The sequence below is a fragment of the Microcaecilia unicolor genome, chromosome 6 (assembly GCF_901765095.1).
Source record: "Microcaecilia unicolor chromosome 6, aMicUni1.1, whole genome shotgun sequence".
NCBI lineage: Eukaryota > Metazoa > Chordata > Amphibia > Gymnophiona > Siphonopidae > Microcaecilia > Microcaecilia unicolor.
This window is the reverse complement of record NC_044036.1, coordinates 117,196,755-117,222,265: the sequence shown is the minus strand read 5'-3', so window position 1 is coordinate 117,222,265 and position 25,511 is coordinate 117,196,755. Positions and strand designations below refer to the sequence as shown.

The 25,511-nt window shown below is 42.0% G+C and overlaps 1 protein-coding gene and 1 long non-coding RNA gene across 3 annotated transcripts in view; one reads left to right on the top strand and one right to left on the bottom strand.

The window, feature by feature from the left end:
* Positions 1-25,511, top strand: part of DNM3 (dynamin 3) — a 1,044,597-nt gene that overhangs the window by 877,111 nt on the left and 141,975 nt on the right. The gene's annotated exons all lie outside the window — the stretch shown is intronic.
* On the bottom strand, positions 3,943-23,419 carry LOC115473566. The gene is made up of 3 exons (XR_003942685.1): positions 23,385-23,419; positions 22,725-22,978; positions 3,943-4,065 (listed from the first exon to the last, which is right to left on the bottom strand). It is a non-coding gene; the product is annotated as an uncharacterized LOC115473566 (long non-coding RNA).

Below are 25,511 nucleotides of genomic sequence, written 5' to 3'. Positions count from 1 at the left end.
CTCTTTGGGTCTGCCAGAGGGTGTCTCCCGCATCTTGCTTGCTTCCAGGAAAGACTCCACCAAGAGAAGTTACTTCTTTCATTGGAGGAGGTTTGCCGTCTGGTGTGACAGCAAGGCCCTAGATCCTCGCTCTTGTCCTACACAGACCCTGCTTGAATACCTTCTGCACTTGTCTGAGTCTGGTCTGAAGACCAACTCCATCAGAGTTCACCTTAGTGCAATCAGTGCATACCATTACCAAGTGGAAGGTAAGCCGATCTCAGGACAGCCTTTAGTGGTTCGCTTTATGAGAGGTTTGCTTTTGTCAAAGCCCCCTGTCAAGCCTCCTACAGTGTCATGGGATCTCAATGTCGTTCTCACCCAGCTGATGAAACCTCCTTTTGAGCCACTGGATTCATGCCATCCGAAGTACTTGACCTGGAAGGTCATTTTCTTGGTGGCAGTTACTTCGGCTCGTAGAGTCAGTGAGCTTCAGGCCCTGGTAGCCCAGGCCCCTTACACTAAATTTCATCACAACAGAGTAGTCCTCCGCACTCACCCTAAGTTCCTGCCAAAGGTCGTGTCGGAGTTCCATCTGAACCAGTCAATTGTCTTGCCAACATTCTTTCCCCGTCCTCATTCCTGCCCTGCTGAACGTCAGCTGCACACATTGGACTGCAAGAGAGCATTGGCCTTCTACCTGGAGCGGACACAGCCCCACAGACAGTCCGCCCAATTGTTTGTTTCTTTTGATCCCAATAGGAGGGGAGTGGCTGTAGGGAAACGCACCATATCCAATTGGCTAGCAGATTGCATTTCCTTCACTTACGCCCAGGCGGGGCTGGCTCTTGAGGGTCATGTCACGGCTCATAATGTTAGAGCCATGGCTGCGTCGGTAGCCCACTTGAAGTCAGCCTCCATTGAAGAAATTTGCAAAGCTGCGACGTGGGCTTCTGTCCACACATTCACATCCCATTACTGCCTGCAGCAGGATACCCGACGCGACAGTCGGTTCGGGCAGTCAGTTCTTCAGAACCTGTTTGGGCTTTAGGATCCAACTCCACCCCCCGAGGGCCCTGTTTGTTCTGTTCCAGGCTGCACTCTCAGTTAGTTGGTAAAAATTTTTAGGTCAATCTCAGTTATGTCCTCGCCGTTGCGAGGCCCAATTGACCATGGTTGTTGTTTTGAGTGAGCCTGGGGGCTAGGGATACCCCATCAGTGAGAACAAGCAGCCTGCTTGTCCTCGGAGAAAGCGAATGCTACATACCTGTAGAAGGTATTCTCCGAGGACAGCAGGCTGATTGTTCTCACAAACCCGCCCGCCTCCCCTTTGGAGTTGTGTCTTCCCTTGAAGTGTATTGTCTTGCTACATACTGGACTGGCCGGCTTGAGCCGGTTTCGGGCGGGAAGACGGCCGCGCATGCGCGGTGCGCGCGGGCGCGCGAGGGCTAGCAAAGGACTTTGCTAGTGAAGTTTCCGATTGGAGGGGCTGCCGTGGACGTCACCCATCAGTGAGAACAATCAGCCTGCTGTCCTCGGAGAATACCTTCTACAGGTATGTAGCATTCGCTACACACATTCTAAGTTCTGAAAGTGGAAATCATTCTATGTAAATCATCAGTAATCAATACGGACCAGGAAAGAACTACTAAATGCATGATGGTCAGATTTGATTCAAATCTTATATCTGATTGTAGTTAAGCTACATTCTTTAAGGCTAATAATCTTGAAAGGATCTTCTTCATAATGTATGACAAAAGAACTTTTGAAAATAGAGTGGAATGGAGGAGTGGCCTAGTGGTTAGGGTGGTGAACTTTGGTCCTGGGAACTGAGGAACTGAGTTTGATTCCCACTTCAGGCATAGGCAGCTCCTTGTGACTCTGGGCAAGTCACTTAACCCTCTATTGCCCCAGGTACAAATAAGTACCTGTATACAATATGTAAACCGCATTGAGCTTGCCATGAGTGGGAAAGCGTGGGGTACAAATGTAATTTTTAAAAAAGCCGTTTGTAATGGAATTGTGCATGATTGGATTAGCAATGTGAGGATTATGATGTAGCTTAGTGTGATTTCATAATGCAACAGGGTTGAAGATATTCTGACATACTGTACTGCTCAGGTGTGACTGAGAAGATCTGGAAGTGAATATTGAAGTCTGCAAGGATTTTATTGCAGCTGCATAGACTAAACTGAACACTTTGAAAGTCCTTTAAAATGGAAGGAGCTGGGTGGGGTCAGAGTTGGACTTGGCTTCTGCATGCTGCCTGATGCATTCCAGCTGGAGAAAAATAAGCAGCTTTTTTCCAGTTTCAGCATATGATCTGTAATCCAAAGGTCTGAGCTAGTAAACAAACTGAAAAAAGAGCTAATCAACACACAGGTCATGTGCCCTGGTTGACAGGCATAAGGTATCTCTGAGAGGGAGAGGAAGGGATTTTAGAGCTGAGCAGTTGGTGTAAATGGGTAGACTGGTCTTTTTACTGTTCATTATGTTCTGTATATTTTTATTCTTTATATTATTATCAACATGGTGCATGCACACAGCTCTTCACAAAGACACGACTGTTCTCTTTATAAGAAGATTGAGTTGATATAAAGTTTTTTCTAAACTGTTCATTTTAATCCAAAAATATACATACAATATTCATTCTGTTCAGATTCTCCTCTTCAACATACAATTTCTCTTTCCCGTTTGTATATTTTCTTTTATATCATTTCAACCCCTCATTACTTCTTTCTTCAAATCCCCCCCACCCCAATCCTTATCCATGGATCTGAACATCACATATTGATTCTAATAGAGTTTAGCTTTATACAAAAATCAAATTTCATTTTAGCATTGAGTCTTTTTAGTGGCCTCCTTGCCTTTTCTAATCCTCAAATTTCTTCCATTCCTTGGTTGGTTACTTTTTCTTTCTTCTCTTTACATATGACTGTTAGTCTATGTAAGCTATAGAGTCAACTTGACTTTTCATGGAAGTCCTTAGTTCCTGGTAACTTAGCTTGCTTCCAATTAAGTGATATTTTTTCCCTTGCTGCCACAATACAAAATTTGAGAAACGTCCTCATGTCTGAGATATAAGAGTGCAGCAAAACCATTTTGGTTCTTTTGGTATCACATTATTAACTCTAACCATAATACATGTGTTCCAGTATTTGCACACCACTAGGCAACCCCATCATATATGAAAAGACATTCACACTTGTCCACACTTCCTCCAGCATTCGTTCCCACTCTGTTTAGATATCTTTCCCAACCGTTCCTGCTTGAAGTACCACTGAACCCATTTTCTGCTCAAGTGGCTGAGATGAAGATTTTCCTCGTATTTAAGACTATCCTCTTCTAACTTCCCTCCCGATCCATTGGACCTACGTTTTCCTTCTATTTAACCAAGTTACTTGGCAAATTTAATGAAGCAATGTAGAGCATCCTGTATGATTTAGAAATAATTCCCAAATGTTCTCAACCTGAGTGAGCTTCCTGCAGGTCCTCCTAAACTTTCCCAACCTTTAAAAAGTATTGGATTTGAAAATATTCCTATTCCTCCACTCTAATTCAGACATCTTTCTAAGCTCTTCAAGTGGCCTTATATCCCTGTTATTTGTTAATTGTCCTATCCTTATAGAGGTCATTCTCATCTTCTAGCCACAGAGGAGACCAAGCCAGAAGGAAATGCTGAATTGAATCTAATTGGCATCAGATGTGAAAATGTTCTTCTGTGAAGCAGTATATCTCTGTAGTATTTCCATACCTTCCTCTGTGATTTATATAAGGATTCCATGTCCTGATTTTCTCCCTCACCCCTCTTGGTTTCCATATCATTTAGTCCAGTGTCTCTTCCATTATTGCTTCTTGCTTTAAGCTCACCCATTGCATCCCATCATTTCTGTGCCAATTCCATACTACCCAAATCTGAACTTCCCCATAGCACTTTTTAAAATACCGTGCTACTATCTTACCCCTCCTCTTTGGCAAATAAAGAATTGCCATCTGTATCGTTGGGGGTCTGTGTTTCCATATAAATTAAAGTAATTTGTTTTGGAGATTTGTAAATGTCTGTTCTGGAATTTCAATCGAGAGTATCTGAAAGAGATAGAGAAACCTTGAAAGTGTTGCCATTTGTCATACTGGCTATACCACAAAAAGAAGATCTAAATACCATATATCCAAATTTATAAAATAATTCTAAGTACAAAATATGGTAAACATACAGGAAATACAGGAAACAAAATCACTATTTTTCAAAAATAATGAAGAAAAGACCTTAATTGAAAATATTGGGGCTTATAGCCACCTTTTTATGTGATCGGTCAAACAAGTCATCATTGGTCTAGAAAAACCTCCCAAAAAAAGATTGTGTAGTAGAGCACAATTTCAAAACTTTAATTCTCAATTAAATTTCTTTTCCCCCTGTTATAACTTCCTCTACAGTGAACAAAGGTAGTCTACTGATCTGTAGAATTGTCATACCATTATAATAGACAATTAAGAGCTGGAAAATGGGTTTCAAAAATACCAATTTGGACGTTTAAGTGAAAAAAACACTCAAATGCTGCTTTATGCCAGTTTTTAGATGTTTTTCTCTTTTGAAAATGAGCCCCTTATTGAGGTTAAGTACAAGATGGTTGGTTTTAACCCAAGTGGCAGCAGCAACTAAATGTTAAAAGAGAAAATGTCTAGAGAGTCTGAAATTGTGTAATAAACCAATATATCATCAGCGTAGTAGTATGTGATAACACCAAAACCTTGGATTAGTGCTGCCAAAGAACTTAGAAAAATGTTGAATAAGAGTGGTGATAAAATTAAGGAGCAGATATGGTGGAAAATGTACAGTAAAAACAGTCCTGCAAAAAAAGATGTAGACCAACTTAACACTGTTTGAAATTCCAATGGTTGTTAATTGTTGCCATTAATCCAGATCGCAGTACACTTTTCTTCTTAACCCCCCATAATTAACAGTGAGTAACTTTGAGTGTTCTGCTATTATTTGTAGCCCATGCAAATGTGAAGGTCCTTAATCTCTCCTCTTTCTCCTCTTTATGTAGATGCCAAGAATTTCTGATTTTTGTATATTTACTTTTACCCTGATAGTTTCCCTTATTCTCCCAACTCCTATGTTATCAATGGTATTGTATGAGTTCGTACTATACGGGCTCCTACTTTAAACATAATGAGACTCTATAATTGATACCCCCAACCTCTATTCCTTGAGTGTCTGCAGTCATTCTCACTGTGGCTGCTAGTGGTTGTATAAATAAAGCAAATAAAAGTAGTGAGTTAAAAAAGTCTGAATATCCCCCATTTACCTTTGTAGAAGCCTTAGGGTTTTTAAACGTTGCTGTATTCCATCCCAAAAATCTCGTTCCATCTGTTCCACTGTGTTAAATATGAAGGCCCAATCCAACTGGTCAAATGCTTTCTCGGTATCCATTGAAAGTAGAAACGATGATGAGACTTGCTTTCTCATCATATCTCTTATATTCAAGAGATTCTTATTATGAATCAATCTACTAGAGCAACAACCTCTCTTCAAAGAAACTAATGTAGGCCTATATACAGGACTGCATCCATATAAAATTGTAAAAGTCAAAAGTAAAATTTTAAACTCAATTCTAACTACTACTGAGAGCAAATGAGAAATCAGTAAAGGTTTAGCATTATCAAGTTTAGACTTACAAAGAAGTGCTCTCACTGCTGCATTTTCATGGGAAGGTCTAGATATATCAAATCACAGTAATCAATTCTGGAGAATATCATAGCATGAAAGATTTTTTGCATATCATCCAGTGAGAGATAAGACCGAATCTGTCCCAAAAAAGTAGCTGAAAGAATACAGAGGTAGTTAAATGATTAATTTTATGGGTCACCCTTTAAAGATGAATCCAACCAAACTCCTATGCTGCAGTTGGAAGGTTGAAGTTTAATTACTTTGCCTTCTAGTGTTGGATTCACTTTTGGGAGAGTGGGTAATTTTCCACTCACCCACAATAATGTTGACTTTTCAGAATTCAGTTTAAGATATTCAGTTTAATACAGTTCACTCCATTTAACTGCATGCTGTACTTTGGTCCCGTTTTTGGAGCCATCAATTTCTATGGGGACAAACTTCGGTTTAGCGCACCACTGATAAGTGTAAGATTCGCTTATATGCATGGTATAAGACCGCTCCTCTGCAGGAAAGACTCTGCATAAGCGCGCGCACGGAATATGAAAGCTGATTGACGCATGACAACCAACGAAATTTCAAATTTACTGCCCCTTTAACTGCCACAGGCAGAATAAGCAAAAGAATGTTGTTAGAGTGTACACTGGGGTTGTCGTCGTTGTGCAACTGTAAGACTTTAACACTGGCTGAATGAATAGAAGTTCTTTAAAAATTAGAAAACAAAGTCAAGCATCTATTGCTAAAGAATATGGTGTCAATCCCAGTCAAATTTCACGTGTCTTGAAGCAGAAAGACCAGCCTCTGGAAGACTAGCAAAACAATACAGATCCACACCGGAAATGAAAACGTGCGGGGAAAAGCTGAGGAGGTAGAAGATGCTCTTCTACCTCCTCAGCTCTTCAGTGGTTTTCTCGAGTCAGGAGCAGACAGTTTCCTGTCAGTGGTCCACTGCTTATGGAGAAAGCTAATCAGCTAGCTGAAAGTCTTGGACTAACTGAATTCAAAACTACTGTTGGATGGTTGGAAAGATGGAAGGAGAGGAAGAACATAAAATTCAAGAAACAGCATGGTGAGAAACAAGACGCTGATGACTTTGGTGCTGAAAATTGGGTTGTTTCAGTTCTTCCTACCATCTTGAACGAGTTTGCACCGTGTGACATTTTCAATGCTGACGAAAACGGTCTCTACTGGCGAGCGATTCCTGATGGAACACTTGCATTCAAACAAACTGAAACTACAGGAGGTAAAACGTCGAAGGACTGACTGACGATCCTCCTTTGCTGCAATATGGATGGGAGTGGGAAGGTGGAACCACTCTTCATTCGAAAGAGCAAACAGCCCCATTGCTTCAAGAATGTTAAGTGACTTCCTGTGTCATACGAGGCTAACACAAATTCATGGATATATGGGGAAATTTGGAAGCAGTGGCTAAAGAAGTTAGACACTAGAATGCGGGCACAAAAGCCTCAGATTTTGTTGCTTTGTGATAATTGTGCTGCACACAGTGACGATGACAGGCTGTCTAACGTCAAGGTGCTCTTCCTTCCACCAAACACTACCTCTCTGATCCAACCTATGGATCAGGGCATAATAGCCAATTTCAAACAGCATTATCGGGCTCTTGTGCTATGTCGTCTGATGAGCATTATGGATGACCAGACTGGCAAGGATAAACATGCTGTTGAACTGGCTCGTAATCTATCACTGTTGGATTCCCTACATGTGCAGAAAGAAGCCTGGAATCATGTTACACAGGCAACCATTGTGAACTGCTACAAGCGGGCAAGCTTTGTTAGGAATGTGAAGAGGGATGAAACAGATGCAGCTGTTGCAAACGCGTCTGATGAACAGGCTATTGACATCCCAGCCTGTTAACTGAAGAGGAGTTTCATCACTACGTAGCTGTTGATTACGATCTACAAACAGCTGATGACAGCACTGATGATCAGATATGCGCCTACTCGCAACGGCTGATGATGAAACATGATGAAATGAGCATGCTGACGAAATTCAACAACCACCTGTCACTTTTGCAAGAGCGCTGGAGAGTCTCAACACCATGCGGGCCTTTCTGGAGGCCACTGGATGTTAGTGCTATGACAGTTTTAACTGTCTGGCAGACGTAGTCTATGGAACTCACAGACACAAGAGTGTACAGAGGACTATGACTGATTACTTCAAGTAAGCCTAACGTCCGTTAACGGAGACTGTATAACGTCAGTTAATGGAGACTGTATACTGTACATATAATAAACAGTACTGTACATATGTTAGATGTCAAGCTTCTTTGTGTCACAACTGTTAAGTGCACGCTCCGGTTAACTGCATGTATTTCTTTGATCCCAGACCACTTAAGCGGATTGCACTGTATTCCCAAGAACCAGAAACTCATATGTTCAAATATGTCATCAATTGTAGTGATCAAAGGAAAATTTATCTGGACCAACTGCATAGATCATCTGTATAGATTAAATAAGACAAGCCTAATGCTTTAAGTTCCATTCCAAAAGAACTAAAGAATATATTAAACAAAATCGGAGATAGCCATGAGCCCTGGGGCATTCCGTAGCCTGATGAACATGTTGATGAACAGTTCCCATTTTTGATAACTCTAACTTCTTGGGAGGTTGAAATGCAGAAAACCAATCACCAGCTATTCCTGAAATCCCTACATAGTCCACCCTGTGCATCAATTAATCATTATTAACAAGATCAAATGTTGAAGAAAGATCTAACTGTATTAATATAGTTGAGTAAATCTAATCCATCAATACTTTGAGTTCTGAAACTAATGATAATAAACATGTTTCTGTGCTATAAAATTTCCAGAATCCTGTCTGCATATGATCTATCAGATTAAAGTAATCTTGTAGATGAGCAGCAAAAATTGGTTTTGTAATTTTAACCAGAAAACAGATGCTTGCTATTGGATGATTACTGCAAACATCTGTTTGTTTTGAAGTAATATTTCCTTTAAGGACTGAGCTGATTATGAGCAATAATTTTCCATTACATTACCTTGTGAGCACTTCTTACAGATTTACACACACACACCTCGCAGGGAGGTTGGAAAGCGTTCCATAACCCATACTCTGCATATTTTCCCTACTTGTTCACCTGTAGTTTACAGCTACTCTGAATTTTACTCAGATACTGGATGTTTAGCACAGCTTAAAAGGGAACACCTCTCCCCCTCTATGAGCACCACGCTTGAAAAAACAAACAAAAAACAAAAAAGGACAGTAGGAGCACTTTTGAACACAGCAGGGAAGAACCCCAGCTGCCTCCCCCAGTATCTCTGTTATTGATGATATTATATACACTGCATTTTAGGGAATTAAGTACCAAAAAATCAAAATAATATAACATTTTGAAAAAAGTAGTATTTACAGTATTCTGGAAATATATGCAAGTAATTTAGCACTTGGCTGTCAGTCAGCCCTATCTCCCCAGTCCAGAGTCTTCCTATTGGCCATGTGAACAGTAATGTTCAGCAGTATTTTAACACATTCTGAGATTACTGGCAAGTGGCAACCATAAAATAATTCACCTATCAATGTTTTTGGTAGGTTGCCAATGGGCCACCAGGCTTTAGCTCTGCTAGCCTTTAGTTTGCAGTTGTTACCAAACATTACATACAGATATGTATTATCTGTATTAGCTGAACCTAATAGGTAGAGTAGCAGTCTGAGAACGAGAAGCCAGGGTTCAAACCCCACTGATGCTTCTTGAGATCTTGGACAAGTTACTTAACTCTCCATCACCTCAGATATATAAAAAAAAAAACTTAAATAGTAAGCCTTCCAGGGATAGGAACATACCTAGTGTACCTGAATGAAACTTGCCGTGAGCTATTACTGAGAACGATGTGATGTAAATCCAAATCCAGTACTAGGCATAGTTTGAAGTAATACAAAACACTACATATGTCATTCAGGACCTACAGAGCAGTTCTAGCATACCATAATAACAGTAACCTCCATGAGTCACACAATGAGGACCTTCCTAGGAAATGACAGCATGACACATCAATATACCTATGGGGAAAACTAAACAAGCCAGATTAATACAGATCGATCCTGCAGTCAGTGCTAACAGAAAACATCTCTCTTTCACACATGCAGAACACAGACCCTCACCCAGTGTTAAATAAGTAACCACAAACTAAAAATAGTGTCTGCCCCCTGCTACCCTCTGCCACGGCTACTGTTTTCCCAAACCAGCAGCAAAACAAAAGAGAGCCATTACGAGACTGTACCATACCCACAGCTGCCAGCTCTGGCCCTATACAAGAAGTGATTTTGGAGGGGGCGGACAGGCAGCCGCAGGTATGTACAATAATGTCCCTCGATGGCTGTATTTTGTTTTGCCACTGCTGCTGGATTGGGAAAGTAGCAGCAGTGGCAGAGCATGGCAGGGTGGGGTAGGAAGTAGTCAGAGCAGGTCCCAATGCTGTCGGCTGCAAGGTAGGCTACAACTGCTGCGCGGCCACGCAGCTTAGAGGGAACAGTGTTTTGAAGGATCCTTTGCTCCTTAATGGCATAAAGTCTGCATAATTTTCATGAATTTGTTTCAGTGTATCTTCCTCATGTTAGATAGCCTTAAAAGTGGAACGCGAATGGAAAGAAACAAAATTATAAATTTTTTGAGAATGATTGGTTGGTCATCATATGTAAACTCATGAAATGTTTTTGTAATAATGTTGATTGAAACTACCTGTGTGCAAAAAGAAAAACCAATAAAGAAAAAGGTTTTTTTTTAATAACTTTTATATCTAAATTCAGGAGTGAGATGGGTCTGTATGATCTGCACAGTGCTGATGTCTCGTCCAAGCCTGGTGATTTAATTACCTTGAGGGAACTAATTTGCTTCCCTAATTTCATTGTCCGTTATCACTTGGTCTAGCCCTTCAGATTCCTGTTGCACAAGCCAATTCTCAAAACCTACCACAGGCAGTAAGGCCAATTAACACAGGAATAGTGTGAATATAATTCTATGCAGAATGCTCAGAGAGCTTATGCGTGGGCAACAGCGTTTGTGACAGAGATGGCTGCAAATGTATTTAAATGTAGTCAATGTATGCTAATGATGTTATTTGCTATGCCTTCCCAATGCTCAAACAAACCCTGCTCTTACTGCTGGAAAAACAACGCCAGCTTGAAGCTGACTGTAGAAGGGTGAAGAAATTTTTTTTTACATTTCCAGTTTAAAATCTGCCAGTTTTTTTGTTTCTTTTGGAAATGGAAGAAAGCCCATACAAGCCTGTAAGCGTTGGTACTGTATATTAATCCTACAGCTATGAGCCTTGGTTCAAGGCCTGACTTTGGTTCAGGATCTAAAATGAGAGAAAAACTTAAAGGCCTGTGACTCTGACTTGAACTACAGTGTTGCTAAAAGGCTCATGAGCTATTGAGACACTGCAGAGCAAGCAGAAACCCGCAAGGACGAGGGTCTAACTTGCAGAGTTGCATAAATGTGGCAATATGGTGGTAACAGATGTTCTAGGAAAAACAGAACAAGATGGCTTCTCAGGAAGATGACCAGGCGCCACAGAAAGTGTTTTGAGGAAGATGACTTAGTCTTCCAGTAAAAGCTAGTCTATTGTTAACCTTTTCCAGTAAATATTAACCAACTTATTACCATAGCCAATCAGTGTTAACTATGACATTAACATAGACCCAATAAGGTGTGCTTACTGTCATATTATCCGTATCCTGCTCTCGCCTATGAGAAACCAATGAATGGTATTTGAATTGGCAAGTAATCTGATTGCTTTCTCATAAGTAACCATGAGTCTTTTATATCTACTAATTGGCTTTGAGTGGTAAAATATAACATTAAAGACTCAGACCCAGAAAGCACCTATGTGTAGCTGGGGTACTATCATCATCATATATAATAAAACGCACCTCCAACGTTCTGATGCTAGCAGCGTGGACAAAAACCTTGAAGCATTCGTGCACCTGTATCCATCTCTTAACATGATGACATTTCGGACCTACGGCTGCATCACCAATGACTGTGCCCAATCACAGCACAGCAGCGCGAGTCAACGTCACCTACAACGTATTTAAAAAAAAAAGAAACCGCCAACGGCGCAAAAAAAAACTTCACAAGAAGAAAGAAAAAAAGGCATCAGCACTTTTGGAGAGAACAGGTTAATGCCCACACCCACACACACGCAACAACCCTCCTCTCCCCAAACCACTTCCCCGCAACCACGGAATAAAATCTAATGGACATCAAAAGTGAACACAAGACCACATCCACCGGCCACAGCCCCCCTCACACACCCTCCTCTCCAAAACGCACCCGCATAACTCCCTCTCTACTACAAACACCGCCCTCCAAATCCTCCCTTCCTCTCTTCTACGACGTCCGAACACCGCACTCCACCTCCTCCCCGAACGACTACCTCCCGAGTCCCCATTAAGAAAACAGATTATCTCCACCGTCCCGTCTACAGACCCCCACCCTTTAACTCATCAGTTCAAAAGTCCTGCTACAACTACAAGATCCAGGCACCGTCACACCGAAGCTGGCAAGAACAAAAAAAAAAGGCAGGCTCTGCCCTTCTCACACATGTAACAACCCCCCTCCTTCCCCCCACCCATGGGATAAAATCCAACGCACATCCAAAATTACATATCCACCCATTAACACATCAGTTCAGAAGTCGTCCTACCCCCTTAACAAAACACATTATCACCACCCTCCCGTCAGCAAATGCCTGTGTGCCTACAGACCCCCACCCTTTCAAACATCAGTTCAAAAGTCATCCTACATCTTCAAGATCACGGCACCCTCCCAATGAAGCCGTAAAGAAGAAAAAAAACAATGCAGGCACTGCTCTTAACACACACGCAAAACAAAACTAAAAAACTAAAAAAAAACACACACACTCACTCTCACCCTAAATTTATAACCACCCTTCTCCCCCTCTTACACAGAAACCCTCTCAGCTCAACAACCCACCCACCCTTTCCATTCTGAGACACACATACAACATAACAAAAACAAACAAAAAAACCAACAATCCCAGTCTACTCCACCCTCTCTCACTTTCACACACACACACACAAACACTCTCTGTAAAACATACACAGACACACTCTCTGTGTCACAAACACACAGAAGCAGAATCAAATATCACAACACAAGCCCCATCCACAACATATGCCCCCAACCCCCAGGCCAACAAAATACACAACAGAATAGCAACTGTAAAACAAAACAAAAAAAAAACAACACACATCCAGACGGCAACCCACCCACAACATTACTACAGCATACACGCCCTCACACTCCAATTTTGACCCAACCTCTTTCACTTCCCAACAAAAAAAAAACTATCTTTCAGAAACATCTCTATCTCTAAATAACAAACAACAGTACCGCCCCACACAACCCCCCCCCCCCCCCACCCAAACTCTTAATAAAAAACATACACAAAACAGATGCACAACATGAACAGATGGACACTCACTCTCCCACCACACACTCACATTTCTCCACCCCCACCCACTATTTCCCCACCCCCCCAAACGACAAACTGAGAAAAAAACACAAGATCACACAAACACAGAAACTCACAAACAATCTACCACTCAACACACCCCTCTCACACTTTCAGAACAACAAAAACTATCACTGTGACACATAGCCACACACTCTGTGACACACACACTGATGACACCTAACCCAACACCACACAAACCCCCTAACCACTCTCATTCACACATACTCCTTCCCATGCAGCACACTCACACACAATCAAACTCACTTCATGTAACTTCCAAACTGAGTGTATGAGACCACGAGAGTGTATGAGTGACTGTGTGACACATAGAGAGTGAATATGATACAGTGTGAGACATAGAGTGTGTGAGAGACTGTGTGAGAGTGAGAGGGAAACACACTCTCTCTCTCTCACTGTGTCTCACATACGCACTTGCACACACTCTCATTCTCACACACACACTCTCTCTCTCTCACAGACACACTTGCACCCAGACTCACTCTCTCTCTCACACACACACACACTCGCACAGTCACTCTCACTCTCACATACACTCTCTCAAACATACACGCTCCGAGGAAAACCTTGCTAGCGCCCGTTTTATTTGTGTCCGAAACGGGCCTTTTTTTTACTAGTATTCCCATAACCAATTGATTGTACATGTCTCTTGTATATTCTTTGGAGTCTCAGATATAAAGGTAAATTTATGTAGCAATAGTCTGTACTCTCAGTGAGCTATCACTGATCTGTTAATTGTACAAATACTCAATGAGGTATGAAATAAAGAGCAATCTGGGAAGTATTCAGATACTGTGTTAACTCCTGGAGCTCCTAGGGTTTGTGATAAATTATCCAAAGTCCCACCTTTTCCAGTGCAAAAACTACAATTCATAGGAGCTCTGCTAGACTCTCAGACTGCTCATGCCTACCTCCCCGAAGCGAGGACAGACAATCTTCTGTCCCTTGTTTCCTGGGTACGAGCGTCTCAGCAGATCACAGCTCGGCAGATGTTGAGATTGCTCGGCCACATGGCCTCCACAGTTCATGTGACTCCCATGGCCCGTCCTCACATGAGATCTGCTCAATGGACCCTAGCTTCCCAGTGGTACCAAGCCGCTGGGGATCTAGAAGACGTGATCCGGTTGTCCCCAGTTTTTCTCAAATCCCTGCACTGGTGGACAATTCGCTCCAATTTGACCTTGGGTCGCCCCTTTCAAATTCCTCAGCTGCAAAAAGTGCTGACTACGGATACGTCTCTTCTGGGGTGGGGGGCTCATGTCGATGGGCTTCACACCCAAGGATTTTGGTCCCTCCAGGAGACAGGTTTTTAGATCAACCTCCTGGAGTTACGAGCGGTCTGGAACGTGCTAAAGGCTTTCAGAGATTGGCTATCCAACCAAATTATCCAAATTCAGACAGACAATCAGGTTGCCATGTATTACATCAACAAGCAGGGGGGCACCGGATCTCGCCCCCTGTGTCAGGAAGCCGTCAGGATGTGACTTTGGGCTCGCCAGCACAGCATGTTTCTCCAAGCCACATATCTGGCAGGCGTAAACAACAGTCTGGCCGACAGGTTGAGTAGGATAATGCAACCTCACGAGTGGTCTCTCAACGCAAGAGTAGTAGGCAAGATCTTTCAAGCATGGGGCACCCCCTTGGTAGATCTTTTTGCCACTCAGACCAATCACAAGGTCCCTCAGTTCTGTTCCAGACTTCAGGCCCACGGCAGACTAGCATCGGATGCCTTTCTCCATTGGGGGAAGGGCCTCCTGTATGCGTATCCTCCCATACCCTTGGTAGGGAAGACTTTGCTGAAAAGCAGGATCGTGGAACCATGATTCTGATCGCTTCCTTTTGGCCTCGTCAGATCTGGTTTCTTCTTCTTCTTCTGGAGTTGTCCTCCGAAGAACCGTGGAGATTGGAGTGTTTTCCAACCCTCAGAACGAGGGGGCACTTCTGCATCCCAACCTCCAGTCCCTGACTCTCACAGCCTAGATGTTGAGAGCGTAGACTTTGCCTCCTTGGGTCTTTCTGAAGGTGTCTCCCAAGTCTTGCTTGCTTTCAGGAAAGATTCCACGAAGAGGTGTTATGCTTTCAAATGGAAGAGGTTTACCATCTGGTGTGACAGCCGGGCCTTAGATCCTCATTCTTGTCCTACACAGGCCCTGCTTGAATACCTTCTGCACTTGTCTGAGGCTGGTCTTAAGACCAACTCTGTAAGAGTTTATCTTAGCGCGTTTAGTGCTTTTCATTATCGTGTAGAGGGTAAGCCTATCTCGGGACAGCCTTTAGTTGTTCGCTTTATGAGAGGTTTGCTTTTGTCAAAACCCCCTGTCAAGCCTCCTTCAGTGTCATGGGATCTCAATGTCGTTCTCACCCAGCTGATGAAACCTCCTTTTGAGCCACTGAACTCTTGCCATCTGAAGTACTTGACCTGGAAGGTAATTTTCTTGGTGGCAGTCACTTCAGCTCGTAGAGTCAGTGAGCTTCAAGCCTTGGTAGCTCATGCTCCTTATACCAAATTTCATCATAACAGAGTAGTCCTCCGCGCTCACCCTAAGTTCTTGCCAAGGGTGGTGTCGGAGTTCCATCTTAACCAGTCAGTTGACTTGCCAACATTCTTTCCCTGTCCTCATACCCGCCCTGCTAAACATCAGTTGCACACATTGGACTGCAAGAGAGCATTGGCCTTCTATCTGGAGCGGACAAGCCCACACAGACAGTCCGCCCAATTGTTTGTTTCTTTTGACCCCAATAGAAGGGGAGTGGCTGACGGGAAACGCACTATCTCAAATTGGCTAGCAGATTGCATTTCCTTCACTTAGCCCAAGCTGGGCTGACTCTTGAGGGCTATGTCACGGCTCATAGTGTTCGGGCCATGGCAGCATCAGTGGCCCACTTGAAGTCAGCCACTATCGAAGAGATTTGCAAGGCTGCGACGTGATCATCAGTCCACACATTCACATCTCATTACTGCCTAGAGCAGGATACCCGACTTGACAGTCGGTTCGGGCAGTAGGTGCTGCAGAATCTGTTTGGGGTTTAGAATCCAACTCCACCCCCTAGGCCCAGTTTTATTCTGTTCCAGGCTGCACTCTCAGTTAGTTGTTGTTTTTTAGGTCAATCTCAGTTATGTCCTCGCCGTTGCAGAAATCTTAAAACTTGCTTCTAGGTGTTTTATTAATTATCATTTCTATAGTGCTACTAGACGTATCCAGCACTGTACTCTAAATATATAAGATAGAATCCCTGCTTGACAGAGCTTACAATCTAATCAAGACAAACAGGACAAATAAGGGATTAGGGAATTACTTATGGTGGGAATGATAAAACAGACATGCAAACTAAACAAGTGAAAAGAATTAAAAGCAGCCTCAAAAGGTGTGCTTGTAACCTAGATATGAATGCGGCCAGAGACGGAACTTGACGTGCTGACTCAGGAAGTCTGTTATGCCCTCTGTATCTTACAACATACAGATCTACCTTGCCAGTAATAATCTTCCCAATTTATCTCCATGTTAAAAAAAATTGTTTCACTTTTAGTATTTGCCCGTTCCCATCCTCTATATACATAGATCCCAGTCTTTTCCTTTTTCTCTTTGACAAGCCAGAGCTTCAAGTCTTAGATTCATTTTATTCCTATCTTCTAGGTTCTTTTCTTCTGGGGCCACCACAGAATGGTCCTTCCCCAAATAAATACTTTAAACCATCCCAAAGTGTCAACTCCTGCATGATGTTTGGATCAAAATATTCTTTTATATCTTTTTTTTATTGCTGTCACCACATCATTGTTAATAATCTGTCATTATGCCTCCAAAATGTCTTCCCTTCATATTATTTTCTCTCCTCATAGCTACCCTCTATCTACAATGAGATGTGGTCTGACCATGTTATGTCTCCTATTCCGACATATGAAACCCATGATGCTACACTCTTAGCTAAATCAATCCTAGAGTAGGGCCTATGAGGTGCCAGGTAGAAGGTATAATTCTTGGTTGTTGGGTTCATCAGTTGCTATATATCTACCAAATCCTTTTCTTAAAAAAAATCTCTTCTGTCTGATCATAACCCCTCTGCTTCCTTCCTCCTCCTTCCCTATACTGTCTTGATCAGTACCATCATTATGTTGAAATCCCCTCCTACTATTAAAGTCCCTGTCCTTTGACTGGATTAAGTGCCCCATTTCCTGGATGCATGCTGTTAGGAGCATATATATTGATCATACTCGGATCCTTCTGAACTAGCCTCACCTTCATAATATATCTACCCTTCCTGTCCTGTGCTGCCTCCTGCTCTTTGATATCAATATTCCCGTCCCTCCCTTCCACTTGCTTTCCTTACATGTTGCAAAATACTGCCATAGAAATTTGTTTCATTATCCCCTTCTCCCTCTTTCACAGATGAGACTTTTGAATGAGACACTTCTGCCCTTCTGTACTCCCATTTCCTTAAATAAAATTTGCTTACATCATACATCTTATCATATCCCTCCCTCTTTTGTCTCTTGCCCCCAACCTGTTAGTACATAAGTAATGCCACACTGGGAAAAGACCAAGGGTCCATTGAGCCCAGCATCCTGTCCACGACAGCGGCCAATCCAGGCCAAAGGCACCTGGCAAGCTTCCCAAACGTACACACATTCTTTACGTTATTCCCGGAATTGTGGATTTTTCCCAAGTCCATTTAGTAGCGGTTTATGGACTTGTCCTTTAGGAAACCGTCTAACCCCCTTTTAAACTCTGCCAAGCTAACCGCCTTCACCATGTTCTCCGGCAACAAATTCCAGAGTTTAATTACACGTTGGGTGAAGAAACATTTTCTCCGATTAGTTTTAAATTTACTACACTGTAGTTTCATCGCATGCCCCCTAGTTCTAGTATTTTTGGAAAGCGTGAACAGACGCTTCACATCCACCTGTTCCACTCCACTCATTATTTTATATATCTCTATCATGTCTCCCCTCAGCCTTCTCTTCTCCAAGCTGAAAAGCCCTAGCCTCCTTAGTCTTTTTTCATAGGGAAGTCGTCCCACCCCCACTATCATTTTAGTCGCCCTTCACTACACTTTTTCCAATTCCATTATATCTTTCTTGAGATGCGGTGACCAGAATTGAACACAATACTGAAGGTGCGGTCGCACCATGGAGTGATATAACGGCATTATAACATCCTCACACCTGTTTTCCATACCTTTCTTAATAATACTCAACATTCTATTCGCTTTCCGAGCCGCAGCAGCACACTGAGCAGAAGGTTTCAGTGTATTATCGACGACGACACCCAGATCCCTTTCTTGGTCCGTAACTCCTAATGTGGAACCTTGCATGACGTAGCTATAATTCGGGTTCTTTTTTCCCCACATGCATCACCTTGCACTTGCTCACATTAAACGTCATCTGCCATTTAGCCACCCAGTCTCCCAGTCTCGTTAAGGTCCTTCTGTAATTTTTCACAATCCTGTCGCGAGTTAACAACTTTGAATAACTTTGTGTCATCAGCAAATTTAATTACCTCGCTAGTTACTCCCATCTCTAAATCATTTATAAGTGTATTAAAAAGCAGCGGTCCTAGCACAGACCCCTGAGGAACCCCACTAACTACCCTTCTCCATTGTGAATACTGCCCATTTAACCCCACTCTCTGTTTTACTATCCTTCAACCAGTTTTTAATCCACAATAGGACTTTTCCTCTTATCCCATGACCCTCCAATTTCCTCTGTAGCCTTTCATGAGGTACCTTGTCAAACGCCTTTTGAAAATCCAGATACACAATATCAACCAGCTCCCCTTTGTCCACATGTTTGTTTACTCCTTCAAAGAATTGAAGTAAATTGGTCAGGCAAGATAACCCCACACAAAAGCCGTGCTGACTCGGTCTCAGTAATCCATGTCCTCGGATGTGCTCTGTAATTTTGTTTTTAATAATAGCCTTTACCGTTTTCCCTGGCACCGACGTCAGACTCACCGGTCTATAATTTCCCGGATCTCCCCTGGAACCTTTTTTAAAAATGGGCGTTACATTGGCCACCCTCCAATCTTCCGGTACCTCGCTTGATTTTAAGGATAAATTGCATATCAGTAGCAGTAGCTCCGCAAGCTCATTTTTCAGTTCTATCAGTATTCTAGGATGAATACCATCCGGTCCAGGAGATTTGCTACTCTTCAGTTTGCTGAACTGCCCCATTACGTCCTCCAGGTTTACCGTGAAGTCAGTAAGTTTCTCCGACTTGTCCGCTTGAGATATCATTTCCGACACCGGTATCCCACCCAAATCTTCCTCGGTGAAGACAGAAGCAAAGAATTCATTCAATCTCTCCGCTACGTCTTTGTCTTCCTTGATATCCCCTTTTACCCCTTGGTCATCCAGCGGCCCAACCGATTCTTTTGCCGGCTTCCTGCTTTTAATATACCGAAAAACGTTTTTACTATGCTTTTGTGCCTCTAATGCTATCTTTTTTTCGTAATCCCTCTTGGCCTTCTTTATCTGCGCCTTGCATTTGCTTTGACACTCCTTATGATTCTTCTTGTTATTTTCAGATGGTTCCTTCTTCCATTTTCTGAAGGCATTTTTTTTAGCCCTAATAGCTTCCTTCACCTCACTTTTCAACCAGGCTGGCTGCTTTTTGGAGTTCTTTCTTTTCTAATTTGTGGAATATGTTTGGCCTGGGCCTCCAGGATGGTATTTTTGAACAGCGTCCATGCCTGTTGTACAGTTTTTACCCTTTCAGTTGTCCCCCTAAGTTTTTTTTCCACCATTCTCATTTTATCATAGTCTCCTTTTTTAAAGTTAAACGCCAATGTATTTGACTTTCTGTGTATAGTTACTTCAAGGTTGATATCAAAACTGATCATATTATGATCACTGTTATCAAGCAGCCCCAGTACCATAACGTCCCTCACCAGATCATGTGCTCCACTAAGGACCAAGTCTAGAATTTTTCCTTCTCTCATCGGCTCCTGCACCAGCTGCTCCATAAAGCTGTCCTTGATTTCATCAAGGAATTGTACCTCTATAGCGTGTCCCGATGTTACATTTACCCAGTCTATATTTGGATAATTGAAGTCACCCATTATTATCACATTGCCTATTTTGGTTGCGTCTCTGATTTCTTTTATCATTTCTGCGTCTACCTGCGCATCCTGGCGAGGCGGACGGTAGTACACTCCTATCACCGTCCTTTTCCCTTTTATACATCTCTTTCCCCACAATATGGTCCTTGCCCTACCCTTTTATCTCTTCCCCTCATTACTCTCAAAAGAAGTAAACCCACTGTTTGGACAGCAACCATTTAAGCCTCTTCTCATATTCTTCTCCCCCGTTATACCCATCACATCTACCAATCATTTCTACCACATTTGTCTCTCGTTTCTCAACACTCATATTGTACCCACCCCATTTCCTCCAGCTCTGTCACTCATACCACCAACTCTAACATCAAATCATTCGTTTTTTACATTCGTTTTTTTCCTCTCTCTCCCTCTTTTACTCTATTGTCCATAATCAGTCGTCTTTTCCATGAGAGCTCACGTCACCTGCTCCTGTCTTCCTCGTATTTGCTTTTCCTTTGGGCTTATCTCGTATCTTTGCAGTCTATTCCCTCCATTAGTCACTCAATGCCAGTTTAATGCTCCCTTTCACTCCTCCTGTTTCATTCTGTTCCTTGGCCTCCTCTAGTAGGTTTCTTGCTCCTTCCTCAATGAGTCTACTGTTTTCTCTACCGACTTAGTGTGCCTGGATGACCCTTTTATTGTAAAGAGCATCACAAAAGAGTGCATCCACCTGTGTCATTTTTTTCTTGAGGTATTTTGTGTTTTCCTCAGGTCCCATTTTTTTGCAAGGTAATCAAGGATGAGTCCTGGAAGATCTCCACCTTGAATACTTTCCACTTGATTAGATCCTGTTTCTTCTTTTGTACCATCACCTGCTCTTTTATGCCATAGTCATTTTGGGCATGCTATTATGTCTGTGGGCTGGTTATTTTTTTCCTCAGTACAAGACTTCTATGAGCACAGTCTACTTTGATGGGGCTGTCATTCTTCTTTTCCTGATCCCTGCCCCAGTAGAATTTTGCAGTCCTTGCACTGTCTATTTTGGGGAGACTCTACTCTTGATCCTTACACTGTTTTGCTGAGAGAAGTTTTCTCAGTGTTCTCCATCTGTGTTTCCTGCAGCTGTTCTGTACTCTTTTGCACCTCTGTGACAGCCCACTCCTTTAATTCCTCCATTCTCCTCCCCATCTTGACTGCCTCTCGTTTTAAATCTGCATTTTGACTGCTGCAATTTACTTTCATTTCCAACAGCCATCTGGTAAATAACCAGATCCTTTTCTCTCTTTCCATTGATCCATTGGAGCTGTGCTTCCATACCACTGCCATGCTGGCATCCCTCCACTGTATAATCACAGCCTGACCTGGAGCTTTAATCTCAGCAGCCATCTCACTCCCTGACATCACTTTCTCTTGTTTATAAAGTATATTATTTCTCCACCTCCTCTTTCTTCCCCCTTTTTCTTAATGTGTTTCTAGTTGTGGATAGTTGTTTCTTGAATGTGAGCTCCAGTTTTGCCATGTTTGTAACTGTTGCTTGTTGAACTGTGGTGAGCTCTTGCTTCTATTGTATTATGTTGAAATCCAATAAAAGATATTAAACTGTAAAGTATATTTGTGTGTTCATTACTGCAGTCACACATTTACACTAGTGAGTGGTATAATATGATGCGGAAAAACAAATACAATTGTGTCTTGCCATTTGATCACCAGTGTCCAAAGTACCATTTCTAAAGTTTTCTGTGCATAAGAAAATGCATTTTGTGGGAGGCAAATGTTACTGTTACTATCTTCTATCTGTAATTGACAGTATATGGCTTATTAGTCTTTTTAATGTTTTATAGTATTATAAACCACTCTGATGGGCTGTGCTGCCCAAAGGATGGTCATTCAAGTTTCATTAACAAAATTTAATTCATCATTTATAACCCACACTATACCCCATTCATGGGGATCTAGGTGGCCAATACAGTGAAGAAAATATTACAGTATACAGTTTAATAAAAACTTGATGAACTATCTCAGAAAATGCCAGAAGTCAAGGAAAGCAAAATCCATACTCCAAGAATCACACTCACACAGAAGTCCTCTCTGGAGTGCACTAGAATACGGGAGCAAAGGAGCTACAATCCAAAAGCTTCTCTTAAAAAAAAAAAAAGAAAACCTTTTCAGTTTAATTTTAAAATTCCTATAAGACCCAGAGGGAACAGATAAGAGGGCACACCAAAAAAAGGCACTCTCTCGAGCTGAGGCAGGGACCACTAACCTGCAGGCATTAGTGGAATGCAAGGTTTGTCCTGGATCATAAGGACAAATGGCACATGGAAGATGGACTATGGTTAAAAATTTTAATTTCACCGTATACTCAACAGGGGAGCCAATGGGAACCAGAAGTGACTTGGAAGCATATTTTCAAAGCACTTAGTCTTACAAAGATACATAGTTGTTAAAACGCAATTCAGAATCTATAACAACTTCCAAATATTTGAGGGGAATTGAAAATGTTCACCTGGCTGCCCAACAAAGAGGGTTTCACCGTAGGATGTAGTATGATCATTTCTTTTCTCTTGTATTTGATCAACGTTGGCTTTCTGTTAGTTACAGGATTATCTATGATACTTCTACTTAATCACACTGCTTATTACTCATCGATGCCACCTTGTTTGGCTTCTCTGTTGTTTCTTTACCAGTCTTCTCGCCTTCTCATATCTGCTGGGTTTCACTGTTTGGAAGTATTCTCAATAGTATACCTACGTTTGGTTGCTTCATGGGAGACAGAAACAGAAACAAAGAAAAATGTAGGCAGATAAAGACTATAAGGCCTATCCAGTCTGTCCATCCATGTCATCTACTCTCCCTGTCATTCTCTTAGAGATCCTATGTACTTGTCCCAAGCTCTCTTGAATTCAGATACTGTTTTTGTCTCCACCACTTCCACCAGGAGGCTGTTCTATGAATTCACCACCCTTTCCGTGAAGAAGTATTTCCTCAGTTGAGTCTATCCCCTTTCACCTTCATCCCATGACCCCTCATTCCAGAGCTTCCTTTCAGTTGAAAGAGACAACTTCTGTGCATTTAGCCGCATAGGTATTTAAATGTCTCTATCATATCTCCCTTTCCCCCCCTTTCTTCCAAAGTATTCATATGCTTTATGATGAAGACCACTCACCATTTTAGTAGCCACCCTCTGAACCAACTCCATCCTGTTTATATCTTTTTGAAGATGTAGTCTCCAGAGTTGTACACAATATTCCAAGAACATAAGCATTGCCATACTGGGACAGACTGAAGGTCCATCAAGCCCAGTATCCTGTCTTCCAACAGTGGCCAGTCCAGGTCACGGTACCTGGCAAGATCCCAAAACAGTAAAACAGGGTTTTTTTTAACATTAAATTTTTATTGAAGGTTTATAAAAACAATACAAACATCAAGTGTAATATACAACCAAGAAAATCATAAACTGGTGTTTCCAACTACAGAACCATTCCCCACAACCCCTCCCCAATCCCCCCGCTCTTTATTACTCTTCCATATTCTGAGCACCCCATGGTTTCTTCAAATTACTCAGCCCTTCCCTAGGTAAACTTCCCAAATCCACCCCAATGCCCACCCATCCCCTATCCCTCCCCTCCCCACTCCCCAATCTCATTAAGTATCCCTCAATAACGGGTCAAGGTGCACCCATTCTTCAGCAGTGAAATTATATTACCCAAGTCTACGATCTGTTAATTTCTCCAAATTCCCCAAAAGATTTATCTTCAGAAGCCAGCTGGCTAATGTTGGTCCCCTCTCTTGCTTCCAATGAACAGCAGTAACACTTTTAGCCACTGCTAAGCACAGCCTCGTGAGGTGATGCTGCCATTTCAGGTCTCTGCAATTGCCCCACCCAAGTAAACACCATTTAAGGTTGCAAGGGACTATAATGTCAAGTAGTAAAGACAGTCTTTTCGTCCAAAACCCATGTAGCTGCCCACAAGCCCATCAGATATGAAAAAATGTGCCTGTGACCAGACCACATCTCCAACACAAATCAGTGGACCCAGGAAACATAGTTCTTATCCTATCTGGCGTATAATATCATCTAGTTAAAACTTTATATGCATTTTCCTTAAAAAGGACACATATGGAGACATTTTTTCACTTCGAGGCATACTGCCTTCTGTTCACTCATACTCAGTGCATACCCCAAATCTTTTTCCATGCTTGCATATAAAAATATTTAGACAACTCATTTCCCCATATAAAGTGCTATAAATGGGAAATAGTCCCCTTAAGCTTCCCCAATGAGCTCAGTCTGCTACGGTTGATAAGGAGTGATGTTCTAGTAAAGTTTTTAAAAAGGCAGTAACAAAAGGGGAGGGGGGGCTGGTGGAAAGCACGCAAGAAATATTGGAAAAAATGTAAGGTCCGATGTGGTTCCCAGTTCACATAACAAGAGAAGAGGAATGTTGGGGTCTGGATATCCTGGTTCTTCCAAGAGGCAGGTGCAACCTTCAAGGCAAGAATCCAGAGAAGTTCAAGTTGCTGAGGAGTCACCTGACCATTCAGAGGGTGAGCATGTTGTTCATTCTTCTGGGGTAAGGAAAAGAAAGTGGGGTGAGGTTGATTTAAGGAAGAGGAGGAAGGGTTTGCGCTAGCATTTAACTTGTGCCAAATGGTTAAGAGATTGGATTGTGAGAAGCAAAAGCATAGATATATTAGTAGGACTATGGATGTGTAGGATCTTATCGCATGAGTTTGTATAAATGAGGCCATGACAGCATGCATCTTTAAATTCAAAAACTTGGAAAACTTTAATATTCCAAATTACACCAAAATACATATCTATAGTGGCCAAGAATTGCATGTGGATAAGTACCCTGAGACCCAATTAGATTCACGCATTTACAACTGACAAAAAACATCCAATGGAGCCCACACTTTTTGAAACTCAATTCTTTGCATCTTAAGTGCAGCAACTTCCTCATACTTCTGAACCAGACAAACAACATTCCACCAAGTATTCATTGACAATGTAATGTTATCTTTCTATTCAGACAAAATAAGATGAATAGGAACCCCCATAAGCATATACTAATATATGTGCTAACTGCTATCCTCTTTGTCTTTACCAATTTTGACTTTGTAACTTCCTATTTCTTTCTTCTCTTTCTCTCTATTTATGTATTTATAATTTGGGTTTTATGTATTATATACTGCCGAAAGGTACTACCAAAGTTGGTATATCAAATATTGATAAATTATGAACTACGACCTGCTATTCAGCAAGTTTCTGACTGAATTAGACCCGAATATT